Below are 17,431 nucleotides of genomic sequence, written 5' to 3' on the forward strand. Positions count from 1 at the left end.
TCTCATTTGTGGCAGTGAAGGACCTGTGAGAATGGAAGTAGAAAGAGGGAGACAATTAACACAATAAGGTGTTACTAGTTGATCACTACTATGTGTGAATAGGTGCTCAATCCTGCTGGGAACTTCAAAGCAGAAGGATATGAAATACATCCCAGAATTATCTATCCATAATGAAAAAAATAAGTGGTTATGTGTCAAGTACATCCTCTCTGGTTGAAAATTGTCCCTTGGGTAATAACTACCACATGATTCAATGTTGTACGTGTGTGATTGCTAAATGGGCTCCTGTGGGCATCCCACCCTGTGCATCAGGAAAGCACCAAGACAGGAAACAAGAGAAACCACTGCACGGCTGAAGTGATATTCTTTTTGCACAGAAAAGGTTGAAATTTGTGCAGATAAATTACAATAGCTATGTCATGGATTGAGATCTAGAGCTGAGACTGAGATGAACAATAGAGTTTATTATATTTTCCATACTTCTGATTTGCACATAATTGCTGTGTCTATTCAGTTATAATTTCTTTGGAGCAGCAATGCCCCAAATGGGTTCCTTAGAATATATAAATAATGATAATATTAGCAACCCCCCATTTTTATGTTCCAGTTAATATGAGAAATAATTAGATAGAATGAAGTAGATTTCTTCACTCTACACTATCTGAATACTTAATGTGTTGATGAGTTTATGAATCTGAGGTTTCTCAGTGATCTGTTTCTTAAATTTTTATTTTTTTATAGAAGAAGCTTTTCTTCACAGAACACTTCAAAAGACTAAAAATTCTTGGTAGGAAATATGTACTAAGCTTGTGTTATGTGCAGGGCACTGCCCCAAGAGCTTTATGTATATTAATGTATTTAACTTTCAGTCTTGTAAGACAAGGAAAATTATTTTCTACGTTTTACAGAAGTTGAAATTGAGGCACAAAGAAAACTGGAAAATTTGCCTTAGGACTTTTAAAGGTAGATGAGACTCTTTTGAGTAAATGATTAACATATTTATTTCCCAGTTGATCCCAAAATATGATTTATCTACAAATTCAATAATTTTGAGCTTATTTAAAAATATATTTTATACATTAAAATTTTAAAATATATTTTCAATACATTAATATATATCTCCTTTAAATATTTCTGAGATTTGCTCTCTTTTTCTCTCTAGCAGTCTTTTGGTCTTACTAAAAGCATTTTATTGTTAATTGTAAGAATGACTCTCAATATTTATTTTGAAAAACATGTTTTATTTTGAAGCATGGAACAAACTGGTGAATCTCAGAAGGAAGGGGGCAGAGGGGGTGGGAAGAGATTAACCAAAGAACTTATATGCATATATGCATAACTCATGGCCACAGACAATAGTGCAGTGAAGGCCTGGGGAGTTATTTTCATAACTAACTCTTTTTGTTACTTTTAGAGTTTGAATATAATTATTTTAGAAAATTAAGTCAAGGTTGAGCCCACTGAATTCTGAAGGTATGATACTTTTAAGAAAATAATAGTATTTGGAAATTTTAATTAACTGAATTTTCCACTCTAAGATTAAATAAATGTTTCATGAGGCTGGATTGAAAAATTCCAATCTAAATTGATGTTCAGAATTTTTGCTTTGGTAAAATGCTGTTATATGTTACTTCTCTCCAAGTTTTGTTGTCTGGCTTCTGTTATTCTGTTCCCAAGATAATCTTGTTAGACTGATAGGAGCAGAGGCTAACTCAGGTAAAGAGACTAGCCAGGGCAGAAAGTCCCGGATGCCTAGCAAGGGGCAAAACTGGGAAAACAAGAACCTTGTCCCAGGGTAACCTATCCTCCCCCAGCATATCACTGGTAATGCGGCTTAGACCCCCTGAGCATTTCCTCCCTAAAGAAAATGTCTAGGCCTCAGTTGTATTTCAACTCCAGGCCCAGAAAAGCAGCAAAACCAGACAAGTGGCACTGTGGCTGTCTCATTGACTAATCACCTCCTGCCCTGGCACCAACCAATCAGTGTAGACCAGGACACTGGAAGAGCACACCTGGAAAGCTTATGAATATTCTATTGAGACCCTCCCCTGAGGCTTCCCCTAAGATTTCCACCTGTGAGAAAGAGATAAATGCCCTCAGGACAAAGGACACAGCGTGTGTTCCCCACCAGGGGAGCATGCCAGTGCCATCCGCTTTCCCCTTTGTCCCTCTGAAGGGACCCCACGAAACTTGCAACCAGAGGAGCAATGGGCAGTGGCAGCTCATCCCAAGCTTACCCCTGACCCTGTCTCCAAGACCCCCTTCTCTCTCTGACTTCTGACTGAGCCAAAGCAGCCCAGCCAAGGCTCTCCTGTCGCCTCTTCTATGCTCTTCCTTGTCTCACTGTCCCAAGTATACTCTTGGTGCCATCATGGACCCAGTGCCCTTTGACTCAGTGCTGTGTAGTCCTTCCTTTTGGATATCACCATCCTCCACTCCCTTTCCTTAAATAAATTCAATTTTTCTTTATTCACCGTCCGAGATGGCTATTTAACCTCTCACACACCACGAACCTTAACCTTTCAAATCTCACTCGCCCTTATGTCTTTATCAGTAATGTCTTCAGATAATTATTCATAAAATATTAGAGTTAATATTTAATAAATATAGAATTAATTAATGAAATTTAAAACTTTTATGTCTTGTTATAATACACATCCCAAATTTTATCTGTCCAATCCATTCTCCATATATACACCAAACATTTATTTTATCCCTCCCAGAAACTGTGTTCCAGAATTGCATGTCCAATTCCAATTTCCCCTATGCAAAATGGAAATAATGATATCTTCATCACCAGGTATTATAAAGAATAGGGGAAATAATTTATATAGAGTATCAGTAACAGTAAGTACTAAACAAGTGAGTTATAATCTCCAAAACCAGAGGTCAGTAAATTACAGTCCATGGGTAAAGCCAGGCTCATCTGTTTTTATAAACAAAGTTTTATTGGAGCACAGCCATGATTACTTGCTATGTATTCTCTGTTGCTACTATGATGGCAGTAGAGCTGATTAGTGGTAACAGAGACCATATGGCTCACAAAGCCAATAATGTTACTATCTGGCCATTTACAGAAAAAGTTTGTCTACTAGTCTTTCCCAAACTACCCAGATCTTAATATTTGTTATATATGGAAATACTTGTTATATATAGAAAATCTCCTTCCTCAATGGATTCTGATGAAAGAGATTTGGAGTAAGGCCATTTAAATTGTCACTAAAGAAATCTTGAGCAGAACAAGAAAGCACAAAAAATGACTAAAATGCACATTTTAATTTCTAGGTGAAAATTTTAGGGAACAGATTTGACACTGAGTATAGATATCTCATTGGTACACCAGTTACAATCATGAAGAGAGCACTGAAATAATGCAATACAAACAGTGAGGAGACTAGGAGGCCTACATTAAGAGGAAAATAGAACTGAGCCAAACATGACAGAATTATAAGTATTTTAAACTTGATGAGAAGGCTTTCTCAAGAGTCTAAGTGTGAGTTACAATGCAGACAAGTAAGAAAGAACTAGCAGAATGTACTTCTAAACGTGAAATCTTGCTAAGTTATGGCATATATTCCAGCCAAATGTGGTACCTTTATTCTTACTGAAATCAAAATCAATCCACATGCTGACACTTGCTTTGAAGGGCAGTGAGAAGAGAGCTCAAACTCTCCTTTTTATTTCTACAAGGGGACATAGAGAACGGCATCCCAGATGGTAAAATCTACCTGCTCTCTAATTAGGAAGAAGTAAGAAATTGGGACTACCTGGCTAGAGATTGTTTGGGTGAGACAGTGCCATGAAACCAAACCATGGCAGTTGCTTGGGTAAATGGTCATCCCACCCCAGAAAGCACTCAGAGGATCTTTCTAGAAAGGTGCTTGATGACAGTAAACATTCTGGCAACTCTGGGAAACATAATGGAGTAGGAAAAACTCTATGTATAGAGTTCTACCTTGGGACTATTGAGCACATGCTCTATTTTGAACTTGCAGCTTTTCCTCTGAGATGTTTGGGAATAAAGTCGTTAGTGGAAACCTTCACTCCAGCCTTCAATGTGTTCAAAACCACTTGCAGAAAGGCCTTGATACCTTCTTCACACTTCTATTTCTTCTCTAACTTTTCCTGGACCTATCAAGTCCACCTCCGTAATTTTTCACTTACATCAAGTTTAATATAATCTGGAAGAAGTAAATTTGTCTCCTAAGATGCCATGCACAAGCAGGATGGAATCTGTATGAAAAACATATAAAATTTTATTTTTAATCAGGAAAGAATTTTCCTGGCAGTGGATTTAATTCACTCACTCAGCCCCACCCTTCTTCATAAGCAAAGCCTAATCATCAAGTGGGTTTCTTTATTTATTTTGCCATTTAAAAATTTAACATCTACCAAAGATCTGCTTTCAATTTTTAGAGACCATGCCTTTTCTCTTTGAATATTTTCAAGTCTTTAAATAAAACAACATGGGAAATGGCTTTAAATAGAAATGTAGAGTGGTTTCATCACTCAAGTAAGACACTCATACAGTCATAATACATGTATGCTTATCCTGAGACACTCAAGTACTTTGGAAACAACAACTCCATATAAATTTCTAGACTTAAGTATTCAAATCCTTTTAATCCCTGACATTTGTTTTTGGTGTATATTCATATTAGGTAATTTTATCTCACATGTGTGTGTACTTTTTGCCCTTTTCCACTTTCTAACTATGAACACTCAGAGAAGTCAAAATCAGTGTGGTGATTTTAAAACATGTTCAAAGAAGTTTCAGCATTCTTCCCACCAGGCAGTAGGGTGCTTTTGTGATTATTTAAATCAATAGAGATTGGTGGAAGTGGTACTATGCGTCTTCAGAGATCACAATTATAAATCAACATAAATAGGAGATGTAGCTTCTGCCTGGATCTCTTAGGACATTCACTTAGGACAAGCCAGCTACCATGTAAGCAGGTAAACTGTCCTGAGGTGGCCATGCTGTATGTAAGGAAGCCCAAGCTAGTATATTTGAAAGATCACATGGAGAAACAGAGAGATGGCTGATACCACGCCCTGCTCCACTTCCACTCACCATCCTGCCTATCTGCAATTGTTTGATAGACCTCAATCAAAAACTCCCAGCCAAGCTCTGTCCAAATTTCTGACCCACAGATACTGTGAGAGATGGTTAACTGATTTTGTTTTAAGCCATGAAACCTTAGTGTAATTTATTTCACAGCAATAAATACTGAAACACTCTGGTGAACTTTTGCTTTTCATTACCTCTAGCTGTATAGGACACTTTGGGACCAGGAGTCTTCTATTTTGCCTTTAGGCCATAGTGGCGGTAGCCACTGGCAGTAATGAATCTCTTTAGAAAGAGAATAATTCTTTTTTCTTTTTTTAAATTTTTATTTTTGTTTAAAGTATTACAAATGTCCCTTTTTCTCCCCAATGGCCCATTCCCGAGTGACATGAAAGGTTGACAAAAACCTCTCCCAAAACTCTGCGTTCAATATTTTTACTGGGTCTATTCACAGACCTTCACAAAAACTCTGGAGACAGGCTAAATTAAGTTCTCTGCCTACCATAGCAAAAATTTATGTTCATTTATAATTGTGGCAGAATCAGATCCAATTCAACTGATTCAATTCACTCAGGCTTTTGATGAGCTTGGGTTCAAATTCTTGCTCAACTATTCTTTAGTTATTTCACCATGAACATGTTGCTTTCTAAAGGGGTAATTTTATCCAAGTGCTCAGAATGAAGTTGGAAGTACCACCACCAAGTGCCAAAACATGAGTTTTAGGGCAGAGACATAAGCATGATGGGTTGGAGGCTAGAGGCTGGATTGGAGGATTTTATGGAGATGGGAATTGGGAGGGAGGGCTGGGTAATTAAACAGTTAGACAGCAGTTAACTGCATTACCATGCTTTTAGTTTCTTGAATTATTACTCCAATTTGTGTATCACTTTTTTTTTTCCATTAAAAATATTTAGTAAATATTTACATTGGTTATTTTAATCATTGCAGCTTTGTAAGTTAGGGTAGATTGTGAATGCCCTCCATATCTGGGGAAACTTAATGGGTTGGTTCTCAACACCATAAACCTGGTTCCAAAGAGCTGTTTGTGTGTTGAATTATGAAGTAATTGTTGTTAAATTGTTTAATCAGTGTTTATAAAAGTTTAACATCAGCACCACCTGCAGTACTTAGTCAAAATTGAGATTACTGGACCCCACTACAGATGTACCAAATGTGAGTCTCTAGGAAGTGGTCCTGATATCAGTATTTTCAGAAGCTCTTTGAGAAGCTGTGAGAAACACTGTTGGAAAATTATTATGGAGGTCAAAGTGATAAGCAACTGTCTTATTAAAAGTATTTGTCATCTCAGTTTCACCTTACGACCTCATTGCTCTTTGTTATTTTATATTTGTGTCTTCTTGGTACCCTCCCTTTTATAGAATTTCTCCCAATCCTTAAATCCCCAACTCCTTGTCCTTCTTACATCCCATTCTACCCTCCAGAAATTTTTCTTCTTACTTTTTGGAGAAGGTAGAAGTCATTAAAATGAACTTTCTTTGTATTCCCATTTTAATGTGTTCTCAGTTTGGCTAGGAACTGGATGTGTGTTTTCTTTATGTGATTCTGACACAATAAGTCTGTGGCTGAACTTAAGTACTTTTATTCTCTACAGTTTCATTTTTCTCTGCTGTAAAATGTGGAAATCTACCATGCATCTCATAACCAAAATCAGAATTATTTCTTGTCATAACAGACTCAATGACTTGTCCCCATATTCTATTTCCAGATTTATTTCCCTTACACAGGTCTTACCAACTTTACTGCCAGGCCCAGACTTAAATTTTCTAGACTTTTCATATTTATTTGCTGATAATAGACCGTGAATACTATACTTTTTTTCTCCTTTGCTTGGAACACTACTTCCCAATCTCATTTCTTTGCTTAGTGAAATCTTACCACTACCTGAAACCCCAGGAAGTATAAAATCCTATGTAACTCTCCTAGAGCACTCAGCATATTATATATTATCTACCTAAATAAACTTGTCCCCATAAGGGCAGGCATTAGGTTTCTTCACTCAAGTATCCATACTACTTAGAACAATGAGCACTTGCCCCAAGTAGATGGTATTTTCCAGCTCTAAAATTTTATAAATGTTGACCAATTAGCAGATATCTAATTGTATATGTTGCTAAGTTTCTAGGATGGAGTCTTATAAATCCCAAGCTGTAAGTATCCATGACCATCACACATGTGGTGAAGAACCTTCTGTGTCATATGGACCTGGTTTTGAGTCCCAGCTCCACTATTGCCAAGCTATGAGACTGGGCAAGATGCTTAAACAGGCTAAGCCTCAATTCCCTCATCTTTAAAATAGATCTTACCCCATAAGAAAATACACATCAAATACCTAGAACAATGTATAACAAATGATTGTCACATGTCATTGAAACTAAGATATTATCAGTTAAATGATGCAAATTAAACTATAACACAATGTTTTCTTAATCGCTTAGAATTTTATTTTATGCATATTAGAATGGTTAATTTTATATGTCAACATGACTGGGCCATGAAATACCAGGCATTTGGTGTATGTGCTTTGCTGAGGAGCCAAAAGGGCAAAGCTACCATTTGTGAAACAATAAAGTAACAAAGTTGGATCAGGCCAAATTTGTTCAGATGGACTTGCTAACCAGAGATTCTACATTTAATGTTGCAGCTTGGAGAATCAGAAAGGGTTCTGACAGTTTGGTTGGTCAGCTTAAACATGGACCAAAATGAGGACCACAGTGAGCAAATTGGAAATGCTGGATCTGCCTTGATTTAATATAGAGGGGAAAAGCCAAAGACTTAGGATAATTGGAATGTTAGTGTGATCTTGTCATTTAAAATCTATTCACACATACCGGAAGGGTCTAGGAGACACATCTACTATGACTGTGAGAAATTAATTTGTGAGGGGAGCCTGACATATTTGAAGAATTTTATGATGGCTTTTCTCTGTAGGTCAGACCTACGGTGTGGACTGTAGTCATTGAAATGGGAAACCTAAATGCAATAAGGGTAATTGGATTCCAGGGTGGCAGTGGTCAAGTGGGGGCACTCAGCAGCTAAAGGCAAGGTGGGCATGGTCACTGCAATGGGCAGCAGAGTCAAAGTAGCAATCAGAATAGTCTGACACACACAAACCTATGGAGTTGACTAGTTAAACATGGTATTCCTAGAAGTGAAGCAGATAAGAAACCTATTAAATTTTTACTTGATCTATATAGGCAGAAAAGTTCTAAATAAAGTGAAAAATTGTCTAAACTGAATCATATAAATAGAAAGTCATGCCCCTCAATCAATTCAGAGATTTGAGTGGGTTAATAGAACTCTTTGAATGAAAGGTGGTGGGGTATCTTTGAGGAAAGACCCCAGTACACTATCAAAAATGTATTTTATTAATTTAATTCCAGCTTTCTACCAAAGGACCAATGGCATTTTACTAGGGTAACTGTGCTTTGGGGAAAAGGAAATAATCAGGCATTTTAGAGACGACTGGATACTGAATCAGACCTGACACTGATTCCAAGAGACACAAATATCACAGTGGTCATCAGTCAGAATTTGGGCTTACAGAAGTCAGATGACCAATGGAGCTTTAGCTCAGTTCTGTCTCACCGTGGGCCAGTGGGTCCCTGAACCCGTCCAGTGGATATTCCTCCAAGTCCAAAATATGTAATTGGAATAGACATGCTCAGCAGCTAGCAGAATCCCCACATTGATTCCCTTAACCTGTGGCTATTATGGTAAAAAAAAAAAAGGGCCAAGTGGAAGCCACTAGAACTGCCTCTACCAGGGAAAATAGTAAACCAAAAGCAATACCACATTCCTGGAGAGACTGTAAAAATTAGTGTCACTGTCATGGACCTGAGAGATGCAGGGATGGTGATCTCCACCATATCCCCATTCACCTTACTATTCAACTTACTGACTGCAGACCTTGGCTCTTCTTGGCCTCCATAACCATGTGAGCCAATTCTTTAATTTTCATTATATATATCACTCTTACAAATAAAATAATTTGGTTAAAGTAGTCAGAACATTCTGAATTACTTTGAAAATAAAATGTATTGATTCTGATATATTTCCACAAAATACTTTTTTCAATGCCATCATGATCATAAGTTATACAACATTTTTTTTTTTTTTTTTAAATCCTCACCCAAGGATATGGTGTTTTTATTGATTTTAAAGAAATAAGAAGAGGGAGAGAGAGAGAGAGAGAGAGAGAGAGACAGAGAGAGAGAGAGAGAGACAGAGAGAGAGAGAGAGAGAGAGAGAAGCCTTGATGTGAGGAACATCAATTGGTTGCCTCCCATATGAACCCCGACCAGGGATTGAACCTGTAACATTTTGACGTACAGGATGACACCCCAACCAACTGAGCCACCCCGCCAGAGCCAGCATTCCTTAAAAAATTTCACCCTGATCTCCAGGGTGTTAGTTCAAGTTGATGACACTCTTTCATATTTTCATGCTGGCCCTTTCTTAATATTTCAAAAAATGCAAGATACAGCAAACAACTATGCCATGTCTATCAAATGACTGCTAACAATTATCTGAGACAATATTGATTGAAACACATTCTGACAGTAAAGATGTTAAATATGGGGGGGGAATGTATAGCTTAGAATAGATGAAGTTTTAACTGTGTTCAATAGGCATTCTTACCATTATATTGATGATGATTATCATCATCATAAAGATGATGACTATTAACTGGGAGATGTGTCTTTGTGTGTGTTAATGTATTTTGGAACATATGCCTGATAGTTGGTGTATTTATGGAGGGGCTAAAAGACTTGTGCAATATGAGCATGAAAACCAATGGCCTACAGTGTCATCTGATAAAACTTTTAGTTTCACCCCGATAATGACCAGCTTTTCAGTGTATTAGTAGTTCCACTAAAGCTTGCTGTTCTGATGCCGTACAAGTTGAGCATTTTCATTATCAGCACTAACACTGAAAGTAGAACTTTATTATCACTGCTTTTGGCAGAAATTTTAGGGTAATATTCTTCATGGGGAAAAATCAATCTTTCAATTCTAAAATTCCTATATTTCAGGGTGCCCTTCCTCTGGATATGTTTTTTTTACATTCTGCATTGACCTGTTATTTTTCTTTATAGTCCCTATTGAAAAACAAGAAAATTATATTCCAAAACTAAAAACAAACTGAAATGGGGTGTCCAGACCATCAAGATGAAAACCATTTAGACCTATTCACTTTTCAGCAACTGGATAGCATTCCTGTACAAATAATCTGTATTTATTTTGAAGCTTGTTCAGTTAATATCATTGTTCTTCTATTTCCTACATATGATGTACTTGTGCCAGTGAAGCTGAATCATACATTTTCCAGATGGTAAAACTTTCTGAAGAAAGTATTGTGGTGGTAGACCTGGCCAGCAGGCTCCACCAACCCTTCCTTGTGCAGCTCCACTGGGAATAAATTAGATTAGGCATGGCCTCCAGGAATGCAGTCAAGGTCAAATTTCTCCGTTAATTCTGCAAAAACAACACTTCTGAAGAGAAGGAGTACATGCACTGCATAAATTTGGAGTTGCTTTTCATTGGAAATTTTCAAATCATCCAGAGAATCTGATGTGGCTAAGAGCAATCCAGAAGCAAGTTCTAATTTTTATTTTATTTCAAAATCTCTAGCAGTTCCCTAGTTGTTTTATTGGAAGTATATCATCTTCAGTTATCTCTAACCATCATCCTGGCTAGGGATCCCTCTGCTTTGTTTCCTTGCTATACAAGTAGTCATGTAGCAAGAATAAACAAGGTTTTGTTTTATTATTTCCTAGTCCAGGAATCAGGTTATGAATGCTTATAAAGTAGGTGGAATTTCTTGAATCATCACAAAAATTCGAAAATAAAAGATTTCATTTCCCCCTTAGATTACTTACAACCTTCACATCTGGCTTTTTAAAATTATCTTGATCTATCAGAAAAAGAAAGCAGCACAGGGAGCCAAAGTTATAGTTCTGAATAATTCCTGACAGGTTGTGAGCTCCAATTGATAGATTACATTCCGAAGGGGAATCACAGGCCATCTGATTCATTCATTTATGGATCCATGTATTTAATTCACTCATTCATCCATTTGGGAGAAAACTTAACTTTGATAGGCCCTAGGCAAAAACAACTTTGATAAGCAAAGACAAGCACCCCACAATTCTTGGTCCTGAGGGATTTACCCTCTAATAGGAGGAGAAAGATATGAAAACAAGGAAGAGCCATGAAATATTTTCGATATCACAGACAAGAAACAGGATATCTAGGAGTGTGATGGAGAGAATAGCCAGTTCTTCCATGGGGAGTCATAAAAAGCTGAAAAATGAACTGCTGCCTTAAAAAATGGGCCAATGTTTCCCAATCACCTCATCTAGGAAATCCATCCCAAAATGGATTGAGGGTATGGGTGGGAACAGGGCAGGGAGCAGAGGATGTGAGCAGATGCCCAACTGCATTACACTTCCCTACATGTTTCCAGAACTACAAACATTTGATCTGATTAACAGTAATGAGATAATGCAGATTTATCCTAAAATAAGGATAAACAAGGAAGTACTTTACTTGCCATTCTAAGGCATTTTCTGTTGGGAACTCTAAAAAGTTTGTTGTTTGGAATTTATAATGCATACACAATAACTATTAGGTTCCCAGTCTCCTCGACAAAGGACTATTAAAACAACTGAAATATAGTGAGAACACCACAACCTTATGTTTAATTCTTGAGAGCAGGGAATGAGTAATTTAGGCGTAATGGGAAAATGTTTAATTTCACTATCTTTTCAGCTACCTTGCCATTGATTTTCTTTCTTCACAAATTCCCTGGGTATCACTGGTGTCCCAACTGCCTCTATTCCTATTCCTCCATAAACCTTGACAAGACCTCTGTTTCTGCCTCTCCTTCCCCTGCATCAGGATGGACCCCTTTTAAACTCCCCCTAGGTGCTCACTCACCTCCCTTTCTGTGGAGTCGGAAAACGTTCCCTTCTGGCGCTCCCTGGACTCCTGCTGAAGGGAACCTTGCCAAGCGCCACCTGGGCTCTCCGCCTGCGCTCCAGAACTACCCTCTGTGCAAAGTCCCACTCCCTGAGTCAATTTGATTTCAGTTCCTAGCAAAAACAACAACAACAAACTGATCGAGCTAATTTATCTAACATCCCATATATTTCCCAGAAGTATTTGTATTTCTAACTCAGATAAACTGGTGGAGTTTTAAGCAATGATATAAATTGAAGGAAAAATATTTAGGCGTTAGGAAGAAACACAATTATGAAATGGTGAGCTGGCACCGCTGAGGCCCACTGTTGTGCCTTGGAGACTGCCAAGTATGAGTTTCCTAATATCATTGCAGTTTTCAGTGCTTATCTTTATCTAACATTCAGAACCCTCAAATTCTCTAAAGGTTCAAAATATTTTATGTGGGGTCACCATTGGAAGCAATAGCAGGAGCTGAACAGCAATTTAAAAGGCAGCGGGGTAGGACAGGAAAAGGAGGGGAGAGGTTATGGTGACCTTACTTTCAATAAATATAAAATCTTTCTCCAAAAGAAATAATAATGTTTGTAATCACATCCACATAACATTTCTGGGACATGGCACCCTCAGATTATTGTGGTCTGTTAAAAATATAGGAAATTGTGGATTCATTCATGCATTCATTTACGTGTTTAACATTTTTTTCTGCTTATTTTTTAAGTGTTCATTTCCTTTTTTATTGAGTTACATAGCAGTATGACCTCTGAGATTCAAATAAAGAGTTCCATAAAGTTTTATAGAGCCAAATTTCAGTGAGATCTCCTCTTTTAAAAAGTGATTGCTACTTCTTGCAAATATTGTTTATTTGTGTTGTACTATACTGTTTTATATACAACACATAAAATCTAATTCATGTTTCTAAACAATACATTCAAAAGTAATAATAAAAGTATTTGTATTCAATAAATTATTCCAAAAGCTTTGTAAAAATTACCAATGATAAATTTTAGAGCTATAAACTTTATTCTAAAAGTCAGACAAATGAATATGAGATTTCTAACAATGTTAACAAAGACTTTGTCATTTGTTCAGAGAGTTAAAACAGATTTGCCAATGAAAATTATTTACCAAATATTTGCTAAATACTCAATATACTATTTGTCTGCAAATAATAGCTCATGTCATTTGATTTTATTTCATTTTTAAGTCAGAAAGAAATATCTTTTTAAGTCTTTCACAGTGAACCTCCTAAGTGTTCCAATCCCTTCCTTTTTACTAGGAAGGAGTCGCTGGCTAAGGTTAAAAATATGAGGATCTAACCTATCTCTTTCTTCTTATCTCTATGATTCTCAAACCATAAATGAAGCTATGTTTTTATAATGCAGGGCTTACAGATTTATATATAATGTGAACAGAATGAACTTCAAATGCTTGCAATTTTGATGTAATTAAATAAAGCCGACATAAAGTGAACAATCTCTTTTCATGAATTGCTGTCTTTTGGAACTTCAGTAGAGCCTTACCTTTGTTAAATGGAGCTAACTCTCCAGAGATTGTGTTGAGTCTGGCTGAGCCTCAGTGAATTTTTCCATCTCTTGACATCTACTTAGAAAGCAGTGTATACCTAACATTTAGTCCCCAATTTGAACTTCTCATCCTAAGTAACCCACAGGTAAACTAGAGTGTTAGGAAGAACAGAATGTCCTGTACCAAGAAAGTCACCCCTTCCTGCCTTCCAACTAGCTAAGTCAATCTCTGCATGTACACTTATTTTTTCCAGATTTTTCATTAAAGGATCTTGGTTTCTTGGTAATTTTTAAGGAAATCTAATTATTCTGCTTTTGGAAGAATAGAAACAACCCCTGTTGAGGAAGCTTTGAGCTTGAATCCAGACTCTGACATTTGCTAGCAGATCACATAAACTCATTTTAGCTTTGATAACATCATCTGTAAAATATGAATAAATAAATGTCTGCCTTTATAGGTTTGTCATGAGTAAAGTGTTTAGCAACTTGCTTGGCTCACAAAAGAGATTTGATAAGTCAGTAGCAGCAGTGGCAGGAGCAGCAACAGCAGGAAGTAGTAGAAGCAGGCGGTGGTGGTAGTGGTGGTCGTGGTAGAAGTAGGTGGTGGTAATAGTAGTAGTAGTAGTAGTAGCAGAGATTGAATGAAGGCTAGATAAAACATAGATGGCTATTTTCTTGTACTGGGACACAGTAAGAATCTCTTAGAAAAGCTACTTAGGGAAAAAAGGGGGGGCGGCATAGAAAGCTCCAGAGTTATTATGGTCCATATCTTTAAAAATGAGATTAAATATAGATTGGAGCTGTCTGAGACTTGAGAACATGTGGAAGAACTATTGGGTAAAAAAAAAAGTCGCTGGCTACAAAAGTCTCAGCTGGGCAAGTTGTACTGTACACTCCAAGTAAAGTGTAACTTGGAATTGTCTTAAACTGTGGACCTCAGCAATAAGTCCTGGGGGTTGGTAAATTTGATCTTCTGGGACTCCAGCTGCCTTGATGGCATTTTGATATTCCATAGGAAGATTAATAAAAGGAGGCAGTAGATCTTCATCAAGCAGTAAAGAGTATACAAAGAACACTTCAGGTGAGGCAAAGTGAGAAACTCTTAAGTGTTGAACCAGCCTTGATTAAGACTGAGAACTCCACCCGGCCGGGCGTGGCTCAGCGGTTGAGCATCGACCTAGGATCCAGGCGATCAGGGTTCGATTCCTGGTCAGGGCACATGCCCGGGTTGCGGGCTCGATCCTCAATGACTCTCTCATCATTGATGTTTCTCTCTCTCTCCCTCTGCTGCCCTCTCTCTGAAATCAATAAAGATATATATATATAAAAAAAATTTTTTTTAAAGACTGAGAACTCCATATTTATGTCTGAGCTACAACATTTAAAAGTGTACCTACCTCCATCCTTAAAATAATGCATCAGGCAAAAATCCCAGTTCTAGCCACTCTATCCCTGGTTCATTAATTTAAAAGACAGGAAGTAAGAAAAGTTCAACTGAATATGATTGAGTTTAATGAGAGATGTGCCTATATACATTGTACTATGATAACCCAGTTGAAAACTGTTGTCCATAATTCCACAGAGCTTTGTTGAAAAACTCAAAACAATTTGACTATTAGTTTAACTTACTACAAGTAAGTATACCTCTCTAGATTCATCTCACTCCCTTTTCTTATCACAAAATTATCTGTTTGAACAAGCAGTCTTTAAATTGGAAACTATGCATTTTAATCATATCTGCATACAATGGGATAATACAATTTCAAGTTTTTTATTGTTCTTTATTACAGTTCTCTTTGTTCAAATTTGAAAAGAGAAAAGGAGAGATATAATTTTGTAAAGTGTGTTGTCTTTATTCTTTTAGTTATCTGACCCCACTTATGTTCTCAATCTTTCCTCTACCCTCACTCTTCTCCATCAACACACATAAACACTCCTACACACATGCACACAGACCTGTCTACATTTACAGGTCTTCATCTCTGCCTCTATCTATTCCTGGTATCCTCAGTCTCCATTCCTTCTTATGTCCTCATTTGTTGAAACCATATGCAGGTCCTCACTTGCATTTAGAAATAGATGGGTTCTATTATGGACCCTTTTTCTATCACCCATGCTTTAATTCTGTCCTCGACTTTTTAAATTCCAATTCATTCAAGAGGCATAAGTTGAGGGTCTACTATAATTCTAAGCATGTTAAATAATGGATTGTGTCTGTGCCTTTGGACAGTTAATCGACTCCAGCTTTGAGTCTAGGCTGGCTTCCTACTCACTGTTCCCTACCCTTTGTGCTTTTCTGAGCATATTGCTCAGAGCATGACTGGGCTGCTCTTCTCTTATGATTTCTGAGAAACATATTTCTCTGACTTACCAAGGACACTAGAGCTTCTGTTGACAAGTCAACAAATGTTGTGCAACAGTTTAAAAAGCTGGTGGAAAGGGTTGTCCTTCTGTGTATTAGCTTCAGAGTACAAACAACCCTAAATCAAACAGAAGTTTTTGTGATAAACAATGTGTCTGGCCCCAACATGCTACCAATTTGAAAGCACTAGAACAGAGGAGATAGAAGAATTAAAATATATTGCTGGGTTCATTAAATAATTTAAAATAAATTGGACAGATTACAGAATGATTAATAATTCCACTTCCCATTCCTAGGCCATCATATTTTAAAACTAAGTAAAATTTTCCTTGACTTATGATTATGTTATAAATCCACTAAAGTTTGGCTCTAGGTTACTATTCTGTGATTTTTAAAGACTTTTTATGTTCATATTAATTGACTTCAATGGAAATTTAAGAAGACAATGAATAACTGTAAAATATATATTTTTTTCGTATACGTTAATATTATTGTGGAACAAATTAACCACATATTCTTGAATTTACAAATTAATTATAGTTTTTTGTGCAAGAATTTTAGAGCAAAATTACCTTGCCCAAGTTTTTCTACCCCATCCTGGAAAAATGTCAATTCTAGGACCCAGGGCTTCAGAGGTCATTAGTTTATGCCTGTTGACTACAACTGAATCATTAAATCATGAACTAAAGTGTGGTGAAACCTTTGCCAAGCTACCAAGTTGCAATTATTAGGTATTAAGAAGTTAATAGTTATAATTTTTAGTTTATAACTTAATATTTTTATTAAAATGTGTTCTCTAATTAATAATTATAGGATTGTCTCTCAGCCTTATAAACTTTACCTTTCTTGGATAAAAAGTGAAAAGGACAGATTATTTGTGAATATATTTATTTCTACTCATTTTTTAAATTTCCTACATGTCATAAATCAATAATTTGGTAAAATGGAATAAAAGTAAATTACTAAAGAAATGGAAAAAAGACAAACAAATTATAACCTGTTTAAAAAGATTAAATGATTAGGCATGTAATTAGTCTATCAAATTGCTATAAAAATTTCTGAACACTTAATTTTTGTACTTAATTGATTTGGTACACATACACTGCAATATGACTACCACCGAAACAATGGCTAATGTTTCCATCATATCACATAATCATAATTTCTCTCTTATGGTGAGAACATTTAGATCTAATCTCGTAGCAACTTTCAAGTACATAATGCAGTATTAACAATAGTTACTATGCAGTGCATTAAATTCCCAGAACTATTCAACTTCTAATCTCAAACTAGTACCCTTTGAGCAATATCGCCCCATCTCCCCTATCTCCCAGCCCCTAGTAATCATTATTCTACTCTCTTTCTTTTTTAGATTCCACATAGAAGTGAAAACTTCGCCAACGAGGTCTTAGAGCAGTGACCACAGAAGCCTGAAAGAAGTAGATGAAGGAAATAACATTAGGTGAGAAACTGGGGACAACCCTTTCAAGAAGT

This window comes from Miniopterus natalensis, chromosome 5 (assembly GCF_054644295.1).
Source record: "Miniopterus natalensis isolate mMinNat1 chromosome 5, mMinNat1.hap1, whole genome shotgun sequence".
Taxonomy (NCBI): Eukaryota; Metazoa; Chordata; class Mammalia; order Chiroptera; family Miniopteridae; genus Miniopterus; species Miniopterus natalensis.